Source organism: Dendropsophus ebraccatus, chromosome 3, assembly GCF_027789765.1.
Source record: "Dendropsophus ebraccatus isolate aDenEbr1 chromosome 3, aDenEbr1.pat, whole genome shotgun sequence".
Classification (NCBI taxonomy): Eukaryota; Metazoa; Chordata; class Amphibia; order Anura; family Hylidae; genus Dendropsophus; species Dendropsophus ebraccatus.
In genome coordinates this window covers 94,306,690-94,323,601 of record NC_091456.1, presented here as the reverse complement: position 1 = coordinate 94,323,601, position 16,912 = coordinate 94,306,690, and positions in this window count along the sequence as shown.

The window sequence follows — 16,912 nt, the reverse complement described above, 5'->3', positions numbered from 1 at the left end:
TCATCAACCTGTCATACCTACTTCTAGTGCCACAGCTACAATGGGACGCTATGTTGACAAAGCAAACACCTCAGCTAAATCCAATAAATCAGTCAAGCGGAGCAAATTAGCATAAGTCTCCCCTAAACACTCAGTAGATGACAACACTCTACAGGCTACAGTGAAAGCTTTTCAATCAACTTTAGGCCAAATAGCCTCTCATGTTATAGAAAATAGCATAAAACCTGCTACAGGTGGAAGAACACATTTCAGATTTAGGGCCCTATTCCACGGGACGATTATCGTTCGCATAATCGTTAACGATAAACGATCCAAACGACCGCTATTGCAAAAGACCTGAAATCCTTCACCCATTTAAATGGAATGATAATCGTTACTTATGATCGTTCTTGCAGTTGTCTTGTCGTCGCTATTGCGTTCGTCACTACTGAGAACGACCAAATGACATCTTATTCAATGTGAACGATCTGCGAACGAGCAACAATAAAAATAGGTCTAGGTCTTATTAAACGATTAACGATTTCTCGTTCGGTCGTTAATCGTTAACTGCTATTCAAACGAACGATTATAGTTTAGATTCGAACGATTTAACGATAATCTGAACGATAATCGCCCCGTGGAATAGGGCCCTTAGAAGATACAAATCATTCTCATACCACCCACTTAGATAAAACTGACAAAATCTAATTTCAGAATTTTTAGTATTCCTAAAACTTGAAGTGAATGTGCCATCAAAAAGTTACTAGTGTTTAAATCAAGTGGTGTTTTTTTTTTTAAACATATTTTTTTTTGTTTCGGCCACTGCCTGGGGAAATTACCTATATAGGGATGCCTAAACTAGGGATACTATATTGGGCAGAGGGTAATTACCATGGGGATTACCTACAGCGGGTTGCCAATGGAGAGAATGGGCTAACTGCTGGGAATGTTACCTATAGAGACCTATATGGGCGCACAGGGGGAACCAAACTACTACATGAGAGGAAGACACAGAGAGCGCCTATATTATATGGAAGTACATTGGGGCCTTTATATTATATGGGAGCACTGAGATGCCTAACTACTATATGGAAACCAAGATACCTTACTTCTACATGGGGGCACAGACAGGGGCATGACTACTATATAGGGGCACAGAGGAATCTAACTACTATATAGGGGGTTTTACTACTACTGTATATATATGCACAGAGGAGCCTAATGACTATATTAAAACAGGGACCTAACTACTATATTGGGAGAAAGAAGGGCCTAACTAACATTTGAATGCACAGAGAAGGTTCACTACTGTATGGAGGCTAAAAGGCCCTGATCATACATAGACCTAACCACTATATGGAGGTACATAGAGGCCTGACTACTATATGGGCACACAGAAGGGGGTCTATCATCTAAATGGAGGCATACAGGGAACTTATCTAGTATATGAGGGCACATTTCTACTATGTGAGGACATAGAGGGGGGCCTACATACTAAAATGCACCTAAATAGTACATGGGGCACAAAATGGGCACTGCTACCTGTTACCGGCACACCGCCCTGATGACTACCTCAATTAATTTGCATACAGGGCACCAGTTTTATAAAGTTACTTTGCGGCTTACACAGGGGAGGCAAGGAGGCTATGAAAATATGTGCGGCAAGTGTGCTGTGTGGTCTTACAGCACATTTCAAAAGCTTTATATGCGTTTTTCCGGTGATTGGTTCCCTTTAAATAAAGAATTAAGAGGGTGGGATAAAACATCGGAAGCGAGCACTCAGTGGGTAGAATTAAAAAATGCCATATTAAAGGCAACTAGACTACATGTGCGAGAAGTTAGCAAAAGTAAAAGGAAGAAGAATCCATTGTGGTTTACTAGAGAGGTCAAGGCCATTGTAAAAGGAAAAAAGGCAGCGTATAAGGAGACTGGGAGCTGACAGAGAGACGTATAAAATTATACAGAAGGAGGCAAAGCAGATTATAAATGCTGCTAAAGCCTCGAAGAAGAAATGGCAAAATCTGTTAAGGAGGGAAATAAAACCTTCAGATATATAAGTGACAGGAAGAAGAATAATGGCTGCAGCATTTCTAAAATAAGTAATGGGGAGAATAAGTTTATTGATGGAGTTAAGGCGGTCGCTGACTATTTGAATAGTTACTTTTGCTCAGTGTTTTCAGGAGGCCTTCACAATCAGGATGGCTGGACACAACACTGCCTCCAGTTATATGGTTTCAGCTCCAGTATTTTCAGAGGCTGAAGTTGCAGAGGAACTTGCCCGTTTAAAGTTAAATAAGGCGATGGGCCCAGATGGTGTCCATCCCAGGGTTCTTTAAGAACCTGACAGATCTGTATAACCAATCCCTGCTAACAGGAGATGTCCCAGATGATTGGAGAACAGCCAATGTTATACCAATCCACAAGAAGGGGAGTAGAGAAGAGCCCAGTAACTACAGGCCAGTGAGCCTGACATCTGTAGTAGTGAAAATAATAGAAACTCTTCTAAAAAAGAAGATAATGGATCACCTAAGAATCAACAATTTGATGGATCCAAACCAGCATGTCTTAACTGAATGCCGATCATGTCAGACTAATCTGATTGATTTCTTTGATTATGCCACAAAAGTGCTGGATGAAGGTAGTGCCGTGGATATTGCCTATCTGGACTTCAGCAAAGCTTTTGATACAGTTCCCCATAAAGAGCTGATAGAGAAGTTGGAGAAAACTGGACTTAATCCCTGGATAGTTCAGTGGATTTGTGGTTGGCTGAAGGATAGATATCAGAAGGTTGTTAATGGTGTATATTCCGAGCAGAGACTGGTTACAAGTGGTGTGCCACAAGGGTCTGTTCTGGGTCCTATTCTTTTTAATATGTTTGTAAGTGACATAGGAGAAGGTTTGGTAGGTAAAGTTTGTCTGCTGATGACACAAAAGTGTGCAATAGGGTTGATATTTCTCGAGGTGTCAGTAATATGGAAAATGATTTAGCTTTGCTAGATAAGTGGTCCAAACAGTGGAAATTGAAGTTCAACGTTTCCAAATGTAAAATAATGCACTTGGGGATGAGGAATCCTCTATCCGAGTATCACATCGGTAGTACTGTGTTGGAAAAGACTTCAGAAGAGAAGGTAGTGATATCTGACAGTCTTAAAATGAGTCACCAGTGGAACCAGGCGGCAGGGAATGCAAATCGTATGCTGGGGTGTATAGCTAGAGGTATAACCAGTAGGATGAGGGAGATTGTGATCCCACTGTATAGAGCTCTGGTGAGGCCACATCTGGAATACTGTGTCCAGTTCTGGAGACCTCACCTGAAAAAGGACATTGATAAAATAGAACAGGTCCAAAGACGGGCTACAAAAATGGTGGAGAGTGTGAGGCATAAACCATATCAGGAAAGACTTAAGGATTCGAATCTGTATAGTCTGGAGGAAAGAAGAGAAAGGGGGGACATGATTGAAACCTTTAACCCCTTAAGGACAGAGCCTGAAATGGCCTTAATGACAGAGACAAATTTTATGAATATGACCAGTGTCACTTTAGTCATTAATACCTTCGGGATGCTTTTACCTATCCGTCTGATTCTGAGATTGTTTTCTCGTGACATATTGTACTTTACATTTCTGGTAAATTGGAGTCGATACTCATAACAAATCTTTATGAAAAAAAACCAAATAATGTGAAAAAATGTGAAAAAATGCATTTTTCCAACTTTGAAACTTTTTTGCGTATACAGAAAGTGGTTATACCACATAAATTATATATTAAATAGCATTAGCAACATGTCTACTTTATGTTGGCGGCATTTATTAAACTATCTTTCATTTTTTTTAGACGATAGGAAGCTTAAAACATTAGCAGCAAATTTCCAAATTTTCAGTAAAATTTCAAAATCAGATATTTTTAGGGACCTGTTCAGGTTTAAAGTGTATTTGAGGGGCCTGTATGTTAGAAAGCCCCACAAAGCACCCCATTTCAGAAACTGCACCCCCCAAACTCTGCAAAAGCACATCCAGAAAGTGTTTTAACCCTTTAGGGGAGTCACAGAAATAAAAGCGAAGTGTGTAAGGAATTTGAAAATTTTAATTTTCTGTGCAGAGATTTTATTGTAATCCAATATTTTTCATAATTATAAACCTATTACCAGAGAAATGCACCCCAATAATTATTGCCCCGTTTCTGCAGTTTATAGAAATACCCCATATGTGACCCTATTGCGCTATTTGACGCAACCACAAGCCTCAGATATAAGGGAGCGCCTAGTGAATTTCAACGCCTCCGTTATATTTGGTCATTTTTGACTGTACCACTTCAGGTTGGCAGAGGCTCTGGGGTGTCAAAACCTAAAAAACACCCCTAAAGGGACACCATTTAGAAAACTACACCCCTCAAGGAATGTAACAAGGGGTGCGGTGAGCATCTGGACCCCACAGGTGCTTCACAGATTTTCCGAACAATATGGCGTGAAAAAAGAAAAATTTATTTTTTACACTAAAACGTTGTTCTAGCCTTCAATTTTTCATTTTCTTAAAGGGATAAGAGGCAAAAAAAGACAAAAAATGTGTAGCGCAGTTTCTCCCGAGTACAGAAATACCCCACATGTGGCGATAAAGTGCCAAGGGGGCGCAGGACGAGCCTCCAAAGGGAAGGAGCGCCAATTGGCTTTTGGAAGCTGAATTTCACTGAAAAGGATTTCAAGGGCCATGTCGCATTTACAGAGCCCTCGTGCTGCCAAGACACTGGAAACCCCCCACAAGTGATTCCATTCTGGAAACTACACCCCTCAAGGAATCTAACAAGGGGTGCAGTGAGCATATGGACCCCACTGGTGACGGGCACAAATGTGGAACAATGTGACGTGAAAGGGAAAAATTTCATTTTTTCACTTTCATGGCACAAATGTGCCCGTCATCAAGGGGTTCATATCCTCACTGCACCCCTTGTTAGATTCCTTGAGGGGTGCAGTTTCCAGAATGGGGTCACTTGTGGGGGGTTTCCACTGTCCTGGCAGCACGAGGGCTCTGTAAATGCGACATGGCGTTCATCATCCATTCTAGCCAAATCCAACTTCCAAAATCCAAATGGCGCTCCTTCCCTTCGGAGGCTTGCCCTGCGCCCACATGACGCTTTATGTCTACATGTGGGGTATTTACGGACTCGGGGGAAATTGCTCTACATATATTGTGTGTTTTTTTCTCTTTTAACCCCTTGTGAAAATGATAAATTCAAGGCTAAACCAACATTATAGTGTAAAAAATGTAATATTTCATTTTCACGCCACATTGTTCCACATTTGTGCCCGTCACCAGTGGGGTCCATATGCTCACTACACCCCTTGTTACATTCCTTGAGGGGTGTAGTTTCCATAATGGGGTCACTTGTGGGGGGTTTCAACTGTCTTGGCAACACAGAGGCCTTTTGAATGCAACATGGCCCCTCAAAATCCATTCCATCCAAATCCAGCCTTCAAAAACGAAATGGCGCTCCTTCCCTTCGGAGGCTTGCCCTGCGCCCACATGGCGCTTTATGTCCACATGTGGGGTATTTACGGACTCGGGGGAAATTGCGATACACATTTTGTTTTTTTTCTCCTCTTTTAACCCCTTGTGAAAATGATATATTCAAGGCTAAACCAACATTATAGTGTAAAAAATGTAATATTTCATTTTCACGCCACATTGTTCCACATTTGTGTCCGTCACCAGTGGGGTCCATATGCTCACTACACCCCTTGTTACATTCCTTGAGGGGTGCAGTTTCCATAATGGGGTCACTTGTGGGGGGTTTCAACTTTCTTGGCAACACAGGGGCCTTTTGAATGCAACATGGCCCCTCGAAATCCATTCCATCCAAATCCAGCCTTCAAAAACCAAATGGCGCTTCTTCCCTTCGGAGGCTTACCCTGCACCCGCATGGCGCTTTATGTCCACATGTGGGGTATTTCCGTACTCAGGGGAAATTGCTCTACACATTAAATGTTTTTTTTTATCTTTTAACCCCTTGTGAAAATGAAAAAACATGACAAGATTAATAATTTAGAGTAAAAATTTTACAAAAATTACACTAAATGTTGGTCTAGCCTTGATTTTTTTTCCATTTCCACAAGGGGTTAAAAAAGAAAATGAACACAAAACGTGTAGGGTAGTGTCCCCTGAGTACGAAAATACCCCACATGTGGGCATAATGTGCCATATGGGCACAGGGCAAGTCACCAAAGGGACAGAGCGCCATTTAGAGGCTGGAATGGAGGATGGAGGCCATGTCGCAATTACAAAGCTCCTGTGCTGCCAGGACAGTAGAAACCCCCGACAAGTGACCCTATTCTGGAAACTACACCCCATAAGGAATCTAACAAGGGGTGCAGTGAGCATATGGACCCCACTGGTGACGGGCACTTACGTAGAACATGTGCCGAGAAAATAAAAATACAATTTTTTTCATTTTCACGTCCCAAATGTGGCCGTCACCAGGGGGCCATATCCCCGCTGCCCCCCTTCTTAGATTCCTTATGGGGTGTAGTTTCCAGAATGGGGTCACTTGTGGGGGGTTTCTACTGTCCTGGCCGCACAGAGGCTTTGTAATTGCATCATGGCATCCTCTAATGGGAATGGCGGCCATACCTATTTAGCTGGGGAAAAGGGACAATTCTAATTTATTTGGGGGTATTAGGCCAATTATTAGTTTATAAGGTTGGAAATGACAGGTGTCCATCAAACTCAACCTGTGTTGATCCAGAGGAAGGCAAAAAAAAAACCCTTGTAAGGCAGACGACAGTAGCCTCATCACAGGGGAAAAATTCCTTCCCGACTCCATAATGGCGATCAGAATAGTCCCTGGATCAACGTGACCCCTGAAATAGGAATAAGGGACAGAATTTAGATAATGTAGAACCCCAGTGACATGTGGTACACCTTGGAGCGATCCTGTATGCAGAGGCCGGGGGGATCAGGACAGGTGTCACACTGGAAAATGGTGTCCTTCCTGATCCCCCTGTTACGCCACACTCTGCACTTCTTCTGGGGTCTCCCTTTCTCCAGTGTGGGGGACGTCACCTGGAAAATGTTGTCCTGGTGCGATACGGGGTCCTTCATATCCAGAAGTGCTGGGTCCACTCCATGGCTGCTAAATATTAGGGCGCTATTACTACTTCTGATATTTTCGGATCGTGCCGCAAGCTACAGGGCAGCGAGGGACCGGAAGAGGGGGTGCTGGTATAAAAGTTTTCCCCGTACAGGTGGTGACCTTTATCCCGCAGTGGGAAGATCAGTTCCCGGACGATCTCCCCACTAACTCCAAGGATGGGGGGGAAGGGGGCATCTGGGGGCTGGATTCGGGTGTCCCTTCCTACATACACTCTAAGGGTACGTGCACACTGCGGAATCGCGACAGATAACCCTTCGTGCATTCCACAGCTGGCACCCACCGGCGGACTGATGCGGGCGCACGTCTCCACACGTGTCATAGACTCCATTCTATGCACGGGCGGATTCCGCTCTCCGTCCAACGTGTTCATTCTTTGGATGGACGACGGATTCCGCCCGTGCATAGAATGGAGTCTATGACACGGGTGGAGACATGCGCCCGCATCAGTCCGCCGGCGGGTGCCAGCTGCGGAATGCACAAAGGGTTATCCTTCGCCATTCCGCAGTTTGCACGTACCCTAAATCTGTAAGTGTACCCTGAGGTACGCTCACAGAGTTTGTAGAATTTCACACCATACCGTCATCTCTTATTGGGACGGTACTGGCGGAAAAGACGTGTCTGGGGGGCAGCGTACGCTACGCTACCCCCAGACACGTCACTGGATGATGAGGATGAATGGAGGAAAGAAGGACCCCCCATTCATCCTCACTGGCTGTTTTGGTGTCGGAGGCAATAATAACGTATCCCTCTGACGCCGAAAACACCCTGGGGGCCATCTTTATACGGGGACTAGTATATGGGGTATGTAGTGGTGTAGTGTCAAACTTTATTCAATGTAGTGTGGTGTAATGTAGTGTTTTTTACGTGTTTTTTTACAGTAAGTATAAAAAAAAAACCTACGCCAACAAAGGAGTTGCTGATAAATGTCGCACTTATGCGCGGCACTTATAAGCAGACCGTGGCAGTAGAATATAGAAAAAAACCACCCTACGCCAAAAAGGAGGAGTTGCTGATTAGCAGCGCACTTTCGTGCGATGCTGATCAACACTCAGCGGCGATAGGGTGCGGAAAATAGAAAAAAAAAAATTTGGGAAAAAAAAATAATTTTTTTTTAATATTCTGAATATCCCTGTAGCTGCTGATAAGTGTATTACACATATCAGCCGCTAGGGGGCAGCAGAGCGCAAAATCCGGAAAATGACGAGGCTGGAGCCGAAAATAGCCGAAAGAAGACGACGAGGACCGCCGGAAAGACCCGAAGACCGAACGGAATGACGGAGGACGCCGCGAACCCGGAAGACGCCGATCAGGAGCCCGGGACAGGTGAGTAATGTACAAATACCTGCTCTGGACCCCTCGGCTACCTAGCTGAGGGGTCCAGGGCAGGTATTTACTATTTTGTGGGACTCTGATCGCCGTGCCACCGGCCCGATCGCCGTGAACGGCCGGCCGGCCGTTCACGGCGATCGGGCCGGTGGCACGGCGATCAACATTACTTTTTACAGTAATGGCGGTCGGTGCCGTCCTCGGACAGCACCGACCGCCATTTTTTTCCGGGTCATCGGGTCACCGATGACCCGGAAAGGTTCCGATCGCCGCTATTGGCTGATCTGAATTGATCAGCCTATAGCAGCGATCGTAAGCACGGGGGGTGTTAACCACCCCCCGTGCCGAGAAGCTATGATGGCCTGCTATGATTTATAGCAGGCCATCTTCCCCGACCGCTGTGTGTGAACACGCAGCGATCGGGGAAACATCGGGCGTAAATTTACGCCCTGATGCGCTAAGTACCATGGCGCCAGGGCGTAAGTTTACGCCCGATGTCGTTAAGGGGTTAAGTATGTTAAAGGAATAAATAAGGTTCAAAAGGGGAGTGTTTTTAGTAAAAAAAAACTGAGCTCAAGAACAAGAGGACACAGTGAGAGATTAGTTGGGGGAAAGATCAGAAGCAATGTGAGAAAATATTATTTTACTGAAAGAGTAGTAGATACCTGGAACAAACTTCTAGCAGAGGTGGTTGGTAAATCTACAATAACAGAATTTAAACACGCCTGGGATAAACATCTATCTATCCTAAGATAATAAGAAAAGAAAATACTAAAAGGGCAGACTAGATGGACCCAGTGGTCTTTTTCTGCCAAAAATCTTCTATGTTTCTACCATCTCTGACCGGACAGAAGCAGGTGGAGCACTAATTTTACTGATTGTGTGGGACTGTGATGGTCACCTGAGAGAAAGCATTGCATTCTGGGAAATGCTAAACCAGGAAGGATAGAAACACAATACAGAGCAAAAAACCCCCAAACAAATACATTTTTGATAGTTTCAAAACTGCGATAGACAGGTAAGTATGCATTATGCTTCTGCAGAAGTTTCATTTTTTTTCAACCTCTACCTGGAGTTCCCCTTTAACAGCTTTGTAGAGAAGTCCTTTTCCAGAAAAGGGGTAACAGTTTCACTTTTGGTTTGTTTTGAAAAGGTGGTTTTTTTTTGTTTGTTTTTTGTTTCTCCGCAGCAGTGAAAGGGAGGGGGGGGGGGGGGGGGGTAATGGTTATAAGGAAAATATATAATCAGTGATTTGATTTGATGTTATACTTTGTATGTAATTTTGTAATAGAAAAATAAGAATCTTTTTGAAATAAATAAATAAATATACCCTATTTCTCATCAATTCTGTCCCTTGACTGTCCATATTCGTATATATCTGACTACAGGTATAGCCAGTCTCCTCTAGGTCCCTTTCACTGCAGGACTGCCCTTAAAAGTAGGGCAACCTACGTCTGGTGCCTAATTTACTCTCCTGTCTCTCTTCCTACAGTCTCACTGCTTTCTTGAATGATTAGACAATTCTCCACTGCAAACAACAAATTTTTGCTGATACTGTGGCATCATCAGTGTATTAAAAAATCACAATAACTAGTTTTCTGAAAAGGAAAAGTTTAGTTGTGAGCAAATCTTATTTCATTGCAAAGGCAAAAAGTTAACACAAATTATAAATAGCACAACTAAATGCAATGAAATCTCTTCAATGTGGCCTACTATGAAACTATCAGATTCACTTATAATAACCAATCCATGAATCTTCACAATCTTCTGTATGAGATTCTCTGAATTTTCACTTCATTAGTCTTTTTACTTCGATTTGTACCTACACCATGTTCCAAATTATTATGTATGATATTTATCTCTGATTGTCCTAAATGGTCATTGCAAATGACAGTCAGTATAATAAAAGTCATCACCAGTTAGAGTATAAATCAAATTTTATTGAACAAACCAACCAATGATAACAGTATATTCTGCAAAATAAAATATAAATGAAATGGACTTGGGCGTGATTGCAAAGTAGAGAGAGGGTATAATGGTGTTATCCAGTCACAGTATGGTGGTATTTGGCTGCATATGGTCTCATACAGTAAATGTGGGAATGCGGCCTAAGACTGATAAGTATGATCAATATGATGTTCAGAAAATAGAAAATTATGATGCTAATTGTTGAGTTAAGATTGGGCGTTTGCAAGTGTTGTGCCTAGGGCAGCAGCAGCTGTTAATACAACCCTACTTTTATGCACATAGCAGCTAATGACCAAAGAGGGACTCTGCAGCATGAGATTGATGCTGTGCATTGAGATGATGCATGAAAAGGATTTTGCAACGGAAGGTACGGTTCTTCTTTTTGTACCATGGAAAAAAGTGGTCAGTCAGAAACTCTATATACATTGCCAAGGTCATTTTTACACCTTCAAGAACCTTAAAGGGGCCTTGAATCTGAACCATCCAGAGTTGCACGACACTCATCAGTAAACAAGGCTGTTTGTAAATGAGTCTTCATGTATGTCTGGGCATACTGCATTAATTTCTGCTTGTAAGCACGGGTTAGGGGTGGCCAAATAGTAGGTTTATGCACCACAGCAAGTCATTGAAGGATCCTAGACCTTGAGGTTCATGGGACTCCAGAGGCACCAGTAGCTTCAAATATCTGTTTGCTAGTTTGTAAGGGCATTTTAGCAGCTGCTCTCTTAATTTGATGAACTTGCCTGGCAGAAATATTCCTCATTCTGCCTTTATTTGCACAAACCCATCTGTGCTCTGAATCCTCTACAAATCTCTTCACAGTACGATGATCACGCTTAAAGCGTAACTGTCACGTTTTTTTTTATTGCAGAAATCAGTAGTATAAGCGATTTTAAGATTCTCTGTAATAGGTTTCATCAGCCAAAAAAGCCTCCTTCTGTACTCAAGAAGCAATCTCCCAGCCTCCCCCCCTGACTTCTTATCTGTGCATTATCAGGCAAACACGTCTTCATTACAGAGAAGCCAGTGAAGACGGGCTATGCTCTCTCCATTCTATCCTTATGGAGGGGGGAGGGGCAAAGGGAGATGAGGGAGCAGGAAGAGGTGACATGAAGGTCAGCTGTTTGTAGATTCTCCCAGCACCTAAAACGCTAAATTCAGGTGTCAGAAAGGTCAGTGCTTATCTATGAACTTACTGAGAGAAGATTGCAGAGTGTTGTGCTTTGCAGAAATCCTCTGTGCTCAGTCACTCCTAATAGCCCCTCCCCTCTCCATAGACACATAAGGGAGACAGAAATCCTGCTTCATTTGATGTGAGGGGGGAGGCTGGGAGATTGCTTTTTTAGTACAGAAGGAAACTTTTAGTACATAAAACCTATTACAGAGTTTCTTAAAATCGCTTGTACTGTTGATATTTAATGTTTTCAGAAAAATGACCCTGAAATGACAGTTACGCTTTAAGTAAAAAAATTTTATACCTTGTCCAAGGCATTGCGCTTTTGCACTTTTGAAGCTTTTTGGCAGAAGAGAGATCCTTTTTTCTTTCCCATGTTACTTCCGTTAATTGGGCTCACCTGGCTAACTAACACATCTGTATCTGAGATTGATTTCAGTGATTGAAGTATTGTATTGCCCCCAAAAGTTATACAAATTACCAATATACACTTATTACGGGAAATGCACATAAAGTGTTTTTGTTCCCTGCACTAACTTCTGCATCAAGGCTTCACTTCCTGGATAAAATGGTGATGTCACGACCCGACTCCCAGAGCGATGCGGGCTGTGGCTGCTGAAGAGGATGATGGCAGGGGGGTGCTCAATGTACCTCCAGTCCCTGAGTGTCCCCCTGCCATCATCCTCTCCAGCAGCCACAGCCCGCACGGCTCTGGGAGTCGGGTCGGGACATCACCATTTTATCTAGGAAGTGAAGCCTTGATGCAGTAGTAAGTGCAGGGGAAAAAAAAGCACTTTTTTTTCGCCAGACCTCTCCTTTAATACTGATATAATATTTGGATCTTAATTTTCTCTTGTTTCACTAAGTTAATCACATATTATTCATTAAATAACCACAATAAAAGTAAAAGCAAAGTATAAACTATATCATCTAAGGTTTCGAAACTTTCCTATAATGAGAATCATATATCATGTGATCCTTTTTGTAAAGGTTAGTGGCATTAGTATGCATCCCTGAACCTGTCCTTTGACTGATAAGTCTCTTAACAGCAACACAGACTCCTGGCCTCAGTTCTTCTTCTTCATCTTCTTTAAGACCACTAGTATCGCCTCATCACCTGCTTCTTGGCTGTGTTCCTCTGGTGGTATCAGGATGACATCTGTTGTTTCTGTAAAGATAACATCAATACAGACATGGACATACCTATATGGACCACTTGTGGCAGTTGGATGAAGTCTACTTAAATTCCCTGGAACAGGCAGGATGATCACAGACTATGCAGACAGCCGCCTTTATTGTTTTCCCTACAGTAGGTTATGACAGGTGTAGCTAATACAGTTCTACACAAACTTCTTTACTATATTTGTTGACCCCTGGGCCGCTCAATGTGAAGATAGTACACTACATTATACATGACTTCCTTCTGCTAGTTTTGTCAGATAGCTTGCAATAAGATACAAGGCTGCCAGCAAACACAATGGGGGAAATCAAATGTTTTGCACATATTTTAAGTTCTATTTATGAACCAGTATTCGACAGGTGAATATTTTGCAACTTTTTTTTAATCTGCCTGTTTTAAGTGTTCACCCAAAAATTCACATAATCCGGGATTAGCGCCCGATTTATCATTTGCGACTTTTTAAAAAGTTGCACAAACAGGTGCAGGCTTACGTCTGGTCAGTACTAGGTAAATATAATTGTGCAATTTTTGCAACTTTTAAACTTAATCGGCTCCCGCTCTGTGTATACATTACCTGTACCCTTGCTGCACGGGGTCCTGGCTTCCTGCTCTCCCGCCCAGCCAATCAGTGTGTTGCCCAGCCGCAGCCACTGATTGGCTGGGCGGGAGAGCAGGAAGCCGGGACCCTGTGCAGCAAGGAGACAGGTAATGTATACACACAGTGGAAGCCGATTAAGGGGTTAAGGAGGCGGGTGAATTACATACTTAGCTGCAAGTACAGTGGGGAAAAAAGTATTTAGTCACCAATAGTGCAAGTTCTCCCACTTAAAAAGATGAGAGGCGTCTGTAATTTACATCATAGGTAGACCTCAACTATGAGAGACAAAATGAGAAAACAAATCCCGAAAATCACATTGTCTGATTTTGTAAGAATTTATTTGCAAATTATGGTGGAAAATAAGTGTTTGGTCACCTACAAACAATCAAGATTTCTGGCTCATACAGACCTGTAACTTCTTTAAGAGTCTCCTCTTTCCTCCACTCATTACCTGTAGTAATGGCACCTGATTAAACTTGTTATCAGTATAAAAAGACACCTGTGCACACCCTCAAACAGTCAGACTCCAAACTCCACTATGGTGAAGACCAAAGAGCTGTCAAAGGACACTAGAAACACCAGGCTGGGAAGACTGAATCTGCAATAGGCAACCAGCTTGGAGTGAAGAAATCAACTGTGGGAGCAATAATTAGAAAATGGAAGACATACAAGACCACTGATAATCTCCCTCGATCTGGGGCTCCACGCAAAATCTCACACTACGCCGCCAGGGACTCAGATCCTGCAGTGCCAGACGTGTCCCACTGCTTAAGCCAGTACATATCCGGGCCCGTCTGAAGTTTGCTAGAGAGCATTTGGATGATCCAGAAGAGTATTGGGAGAATGTCCTATGGTCTGATGAAACCAAAGTGGAACTGTTTGGTAGAAACACAACTTGTAGTGTTTGGAGGAAAAAGAATACTGAGTTGCATCCATCAAACAGCATACCTACTGTAAAGCATGGGGGTGGAAACAATGCTTTGGGGCTGTTTCTCTGCAAAGGGGCCAGGACGACTGATACGGGTACATGAAAGAATGAATGGGGCCATGTATCGTGAGATTTTGAGTGCAAACCTCCTTCCATCAGCAAGGGCACTGAAGATAAAACGTGGCTGGGTCTTTCAACATGACAATGATCCAAATCACACCGCCAGGGCAACGAAGGAGTGGCTTCGTAAGAAGCATTTTAAGGTCCTGGAGTGGCCTAGCCAGTCTCCAGATCTCAACCCTATAGAAAAACTTTGGAGGGAGTTGAAAGTCCGTGTTGCCAAGTGACAGCCCCAAAACATCACTGCTCTAGAGGAGTTCTGCATGGAGGAATGGGCCAACATACCAACAACAGTGTGTGCCAACCTTGTGAAGACTTACAGAAAACGTTTGACCTCTGTCATTGCCAACAAAGGATATATAACAAAGTATTGAGATTGAAATTTTATTACTGACCAAATACTTATTTTCCACCATAATTTGCAAATAAATTCTTACAAAATCAGACAATGTGATTTTCTGGATTTGTTTTCTCATTTTGTCTCCCATAGTTGAGGTCCACATATGGTGTCAATTACAGGCCTCTCTCATCTTTTTAAGTGGTGGAACTTGCACTATTGGTGACTGACTAAATACTTTTTTTCCCCACTGTATGTATGCACAGGGACCTGCCAGGACCTTACCTCGTAGCGGATCTCGCTGCAAAACTTGCACCTCTCTGTACCTCCTCTCCCATCTGTTGGTCTCTCTCAGCTTGTCAATGCCTCCACTCCAAAACAGGTCATCGGGCGCAGGTTCAAAGGCAATGATAGATGGTGGACGTGAATTAAAAAAATATATAATTTATTTAGACAGGGTGTTTTGAAGTCGAACTGACTTCCTTCTCAAGTGTCACTGCACCAACCACTTTGTCTCTTGCACCAAGCACTGCATCTATAGTACCTACCACTGTGTCTACTGCACCAACCTCTGCCCTTCAGCAAATCCCAATAAACTTATTCGTCTTAACTGGTCGGGAACAGAAATTCTCATGAATTATATTTCTGTCCCCTTTATCTAGTTTAACCCCTTCAGGACTGGGCGAATTTTCATTTTTGTGCTTTCGTTTTTTCCTCCTCGCGTTTAAAAGGCCATAGCACTTTTTTCACCTACAGGCCGACACAAACCCTTATTTTTTCCGCCACTAATTGCACTTTGCAATGACAGACTTAATTTTTCCATAAATTGCTGCGAAACCGAGAAAAAAATACTTAAGCAGTGAAATTGAAAATAAAATTTTTATTGGGGGGGTTGTGTTTACACCGTTTGTCCTATGGTAAAACTGACATGTTATCCATGTTCCTCAAGTCAGTTCGTTTACAACGATATGTAACTTGTATGACTTTTATTTTATTTAATGGCTTTTAAAAAATTTAAACCTAAATTTTTAAAAATATAAATGGCCCTTAAAATTGCTCTACCACCATGCTTATAACACTTTTATCCTTTGGTCTATGGGGCTGTTTGAGGTGTCATTTTTTGCACCATGATGTGTACTTTCTATCGGTATCTTGATTGCGTATATGCAACATTTTAATTGCTTTATATTATAATTTTTTATTACAATTTTTATTTATAATTTTGCACTTTGGCAGATTTTTGCCCTTACTCCATTTACCATGTAGGATCAGAAATGTGATTTAATGGATTGGGCGATTACGCAAGCGGCGATACAAAATATTTTTATTTTTTTTATTTATAAAGTGGGAAAAGAGGGTAATTTAAATTTTTATTAGGGGTATTTTTTTTAACAATGAACAAACTTTTTTTCTTTTTTTACACTGTAATTAGAAGTCACCTGGGGAACTTTTGTATACATAGCATTGATCTCCCATTGAGATCAATGCTGTGTATAAAACATAGCACCGGTCTATTAGATCGGTGCTCTGTTGGTCTGGTCTGCTGCAGACCAGATCAGCAGAATACCGAGACGGGATTAGCCTCATTCCAACGCTGAGGCCCGGCGGGGTAAGTTAAACGGATCACCCCTCCGCGATCGCATCCATGACAACTGCATCTAAACGGCTCATTATCGGACCATCCCTAATGCAAACCATCCCTCTTGTATGTCTTTTTTTTGGACCACCTGCAAGAGTGATGACTAACAAATCCAAAACCTTTAGCCTTACACCACTGCCTTAACCATGCATGAAATAAACAGCGGTTGCACACACATCATTAACAATGTTCGTGCCTCTGTGCCTCTGTACGCTCCTGGTGTTATTCTGCCTTCTGTTCGCTTCCCAGAGCTTCCACTGTAGCTTCAGAACGGGTTTCTGAACTGACAGGCCGCTCAGCCAATCATTCATTCAATCAGTCAGCCAACCCGTCAGTTTAGAGACTGCTCTGGAGCTACAGTCATGGACAAAAGTTTTCAGAATGATACAAATATAAATTTTTACAAAATCTACTCCAGAATGTTATAAAGAGTGATCAGCTTAACAGCACTTGCAAAGTCAATATTTGCCTAGAAAATGAACTTTATCCCCCCAAACACATTTCACCATCATTGCAGCCC